The 5,005-nt window shown below is 47.3% G+C and overlaps 1 long non-coding RNA gene across 1 annotated transcript in view; it reads left to right on the top strand.

The window, feature by feature from the left end:
* The window catches only part of LOC125612558, a 15,610-nt gene extending 10,611 nt beyond the window's left edge, over nt 1–4,999 (top strand). The window contains exon 3 of the long non-coding RNA XR_007342969.1: nt 3,708–4,999. This is a non-coding gene — a long non-coding RNA (uncharacterized LOC125612558). The remainder of the gene's footprint in view (nt 1–3,707) is intronic.
* Nucleotides 5,000–5,005: the final 6 nt, after the last annotated feature.

Genomic DNA, 5,005 nt, shown 5'->3' with positions numbered 1-5,005 from the left:
GTAGGGATTTTAGTGTATTCACAAAGTTGTGCATCTTCTAATGCTAGAATATTTTCATCATTCACTCAAAACCCCAGTGTGTAATAACATTCACCCTCCCAAGATCTCAGCCCCAGGACCAGAAATCCACTAATATACTCTCTGTAACTATGGATTCATCTGCTCTGGGCATTTTTTAGAAATTAAATAAAATAATCTATGGTGTTTTGGGGCCTGCTGTCTCTCACTGAGCATGTTTTCAGGCTCTTTGTGATATTTCTCAGTGCCCCTTTAGTCTTTATGGTTGAAGAATCTCCCACTGTATGTAGAAAACATTTTAATACATTCACTAACTGATGGACATTTTGGTTATTTCCACTACTTGGAATAAATTACAAACCAATGAATCACACTGCTGTGACTGGGAACTACTTTTTAGTTCACATCTAATGAAAAATTACTGTTGCAATTTACAACTCTAGAGAAATTCTGTCTCACTTAATCCACCAGCAACCTGGGACTTAGATCTCAGTATCCCTTCACATAGAATGTCATAGACCCAGAAGAGTCCTGCGTCTGGACCAAAGGAGGAGCCATTGGATTGACAGGTTTCAGAGTCAACTAGACTCCAAATGGAGTGCCCTTCTCAGGATTTCATGTAGCTTTAAAACCTGCGATATAAGCATGATCAAGTTCATTCTGTCACGTCCATCTCCTCATGAACAAGCTATGAGACTAAATCAGCTGGTCCTGACCACCTTATAAGGTTGATAAAACATTCCAGGAAAGAGCTGTAAAATACACAGCAAGACGAGTTACAGATATTTTCAGCTGTGACCTGATATGACCCACGCAGTGTGCCAGCAAAAGGATCTAGATTCTTCCTCATCATAAACTGGAAGTCAGATGGCCTGATCTTTGTCCTTACTTCCTGGGTGAGTCTCAGGAAAGTCACTTCCCTCACTATTGGACTCTCCCAAGAGTGGCAACCAGTGGTACCCACGCTGGGAACTCACTACTTCTCTTTTGTTAAAAAAAAAAAAAAAAAGTCAAGCACACTGCCTGAGTGAATCCTAGTTAGCTGTATAGTAGCAGACAAGCTGCTTCACACCTCCCTAGGCCTGTTTCCTTGTATTTAAAACGGGTAATAACAGCCCCCATCTCATATGGTTGTGGCTCAGGGTTAAATGAGCTAATAGAACAACCTCACATAGAGTGACGCCCTATAATGTTAGTTACTTCTTAGTAAACTGCCTGCCTGGCTCCGTCAGCCTTGGATTCGGATGTGCTCTAGGTCCCCTTTACTCCTGCCCGTGCTGCAGACTCTGCTCTCTGCTTCCCTATTCCACAGTTCTCCATGTTGACAGGACCCTCAGAGTGGAGTTCACCTGCAGAGCTTAACCCTCACTGTCCAAACTGACTGCCCGACTTCTGCTCACAGAAAGAAGATTCTGCCAAGTTCCCCAGTCAGAAGCCTCTCACACCAAACACATGCTGGCTTGCTTTTTTTCTTCTGTTTCTATAATTTAAAACCTTGGGCTGTGGCTGGGGCTCAGTGGTAGAGCACTTGCCTCACATGTGTGAGACCCTGGGTTGGATCCTCAGCACCGCAGAAGAAAAAAATAAACAAAATCAAGTCATAAAAATTAAGAAAACCTCATTTGGGATGTTGGATGAACCTTACCTGGGTTTTGGCTCAGGCTTTGCCAGTAAATCACTGAAGACCTTGGATCAAGTATTTTTTCCCCTCTTGGTTTCCTTTTTCTCACGGATGACAGGAGTGGGCTTTATTCCTGAAGATGTAAGGGTCCATCTAGTTTTAAAACTCTGACTTCTTGTTCCTCTCTGCCAGGCTCCTGACCACCACTTTTCTCAAGTTCACCTTGGTCTGTGTTCCAGGGGCTGCAGGCAATTCTTTGTCTGGGGCTCACTTCCCTCTGTGTCTTTCCTTAGCAGAGGGAGAAGGGTGGAAATGCTCTCCTGCCTTTATAAAGGAAGCACTGACTTACATTAATGGAAAAACTGGTTTTCTAGAGAAGCCCAAGGCTAACAGTGAGACTGACACCCTGTCTTTATAGGTGGGATGACTGTGAGACTAATAACTGACTGCCTTCTCCTGAGAGACTGATGTAGAGGAGCCTAATTAACCCACTAACAAGCAGGGCACGAAGGGGTGAGTTGTCTCAATAATTCATGAACTGATTCACAAGGGGCTAATCATTGACTCCTTGGGGCACTAATCTGATCCTTCACTAACACACAGCTTGGTTGCCTTATCAACAGACTGGTGACTCACTTGCTGCCCTTTTGCTTACCTGGTGACTGACCTGGAAACAGGCTGACCAGGGAAGTGATGGGGAAGCAGGCTGACCAGGTGACAGGGGTGACATAGGACAGCACAGACCAGGGAGCACAGGCACGGGCTCCAGGTGAACTGACCAGGGCTCCAAGCTCTCGCTGGCCGTTAACCCCTACAGGCCTGGGAGGCCTTGGTGCAGGGCCTTGATGGCCTGTGACTGGATTCCTGACTCCCACTGCCCACTGGAGAGCAGCCCCGCCTCCTGAACCTCAGCCTCAGAGCCGCATGCAGGCCCCCTCTGCCACTCCAGGGACGCCACAAGCAATGTGCGCCCAGGGACAGGTCACCACCATCCATTTCATGCGCTGGAAGGCAGTGTAGGGCTCAAAAGGGGCCAAAAAAAACCCCGCAGGGCACACGCATCCCTCAGCCAATCAGCGCTGGGCGGTCTTTTCTGCAGCCAATCAGCAGCTGCACACGCCTACTCCACACCCCCAGCCAGTCAGGCAGATGGAGCACAGTCCTCTGGGAGCTGAGGCACAGTCACCAGGACCAATCAGGAGCTGAGCCTGCATGTCCCGCCTCTCTGTGACCAGTGGGAAGGAGCCAATCAATAGGGGGGGCAGAGTCTTGGGAGCTGATGGGGAGCAGTTTTTACTCAAGAGAGGCTTTTCTTAACCACCCTCATGAAAGCACAGATCATTTTGTTCCTCTTGATTGATCCCCTTAAACTCTTATGCTTTACCCATTGCATGGTTTCTGACCCACTTTAAAACATTATGCTGATCAATTCTGCTTTTATTGCCTGACTGTCCCACTAGGACATAAGCTCGAGTAGGCAGAAATTGTTGTCACTACATTTCCTGGCTGTGTCCTCCAGGCTTTTGAAATATTGAGTGCATCATATTCACCCGTGAGCGGTCATTTAATCAGGGACAAGCACGTGGGGAGGCATGGGAGGCATGTGGGGATGGCTGGAAGAAGCAGGTCCCTGGGGTGTGCCTTTGGGGCTTTTACCTGTCCCTGGCTCAGCCCTCTCATGTGCTCTCCTCTGCCCTGGGATGAGCAGCTGTCCTCCACCACGCCCTTCTGCCACGATTTCCCACCTCACCTTGGCCCCAGAGCAGTGGAGTCTGCCCACCACAGACTGAACCTCTGACTGTGATTCCCAGATAAACTCCTCTTCCTCTGAGCTGTTCTCACCAGGTGTTTGGGCCACATCAGTGGAAAGCTGACATAGTCAATTAGAAAATTGAACAATGACCTCAGCAGCACGTGGCACTCAACTGAAAGCACTTTGACCAGTCCCCCAAAGCTGACTGCTGCTGGACGCTTACCACACCCCAGACCTGCACCAGACTGCTGTGCCACTTCCTGAATCCTCAAGATGAAGCTGTGAGCTACGTGGTCCTGCTATCCCCATTTACAGATGTGCAAAGGGAAGAAGCAAGAGATGGAGCTGTGAAGCAGGCATTAGAGTCCTGGAGATCTGACTTCAAATATCCATCCCCATCACCACCATCCCCATCACCATCACCACCATCACCATCACCACCATCACCATCACCAACGTCATCATCACTATGATCATCATCACATTTTGGTTTTTGGGACTGAACCCAGGGGCACTTTACCATTGAGCCACATCCCCAGCCCTTTTCAATTTTTATTTTGAAAGAGGGTGTTGTGACTTTGCTCAAGGCCTCTTTTATTGCTGAGGCTGGCCTTGAACTTGTCATCCTTGGACCTCAGTCTCCCAAGGCACTGGGATTACAGGCACATACCACTGTGACAAAACTATTTTTTTTGTAATTGAGGCAAAAATAACATGACATAAAATGAACCGTTTTAAAGCAAACAATTCAATGACATTTAGTGCATTCACAATGTTGTGCAACCAGCTCTATCTAGTTGCAAAACATTTTCATAACCTCAAAAGGAGACCTTTTGTGTCCACTAAGCAGTTGGTATCCATTTCCTCCTCCTCCACTTCCTGGAACTCACCAATTTAATTTCTGTTTCCATTGTTTTACCTCCTCTGGACATTTCCTAATGTTGGAATCATACAATATGTGATCATTCATGTCGGGCTCTCTCATGTAGCATCATGTTCTTGAGATTCATCCATGCTGGAGTGGACCTCCATGTTCAGTCCTTTTATGGCTGTGTGATACTCCACCATATGGGTAGGTCACATTGTACTGATCCATTCATCAGTTGATGGGCTTTTGGTTTTTCTTCACCTTCTGGCTGTTACAAAGGGGTTTAAAATTTACCCATTGTTCTCTATTGTTTCCCTCAGACAATTTAGACAGTCTGTAGATCCTGTAAATAAAGCTATGGAGAAGAGATGAATGAGATCCAAGAGGCAGAAGTTCTAGAATTTTCCCAGGGTGGTGGGAAGGACTTGGAGAAGGCTCATGCTGGAGAGACCTTTGTCATTGGGTCTTGAGGCTCTTTATACAGTACCAGAGAGCTCCCAGGCCCAGGGAGGCAGGAGGAGGGGAAGACTCACCAGATCAGGAAGAGGCTCAGTGGCCCCTTAGAGAAACAGGCAGAGAGGACCTCAACTGGGTCATGAGAGATTGGAGGATGAAAGGGTGAGACTGTTCCACAAGATCCTGTGAGTGACAGGCCTAGGATCACGTTCAGTGGTAAATCAGAGCTGGATGCAGAGAACAATTTTCCTCTACCCCACCGGCCTATATATAGGACAGAGTGCACATG

The sequence above is a fragment of the Marmota marmota genome, unplaced genomic scaffold (genome assembly GCF_001458135.2).
Source record: "Marmota marmota marmota unplaced genomic scaffold, marMar, whole genome shotgun sequence".
NCBI classification, from domain to species: Eukaryota; Metazoa; Chordata; class Mammalia; order Rodentia; family Sciuridae; genus Marmota; species Marmota marmota.
Note: the sequence above shows the minus strand (reverse complement) of the source record. Positions and strands in the feature narration are given on the sequence as shown.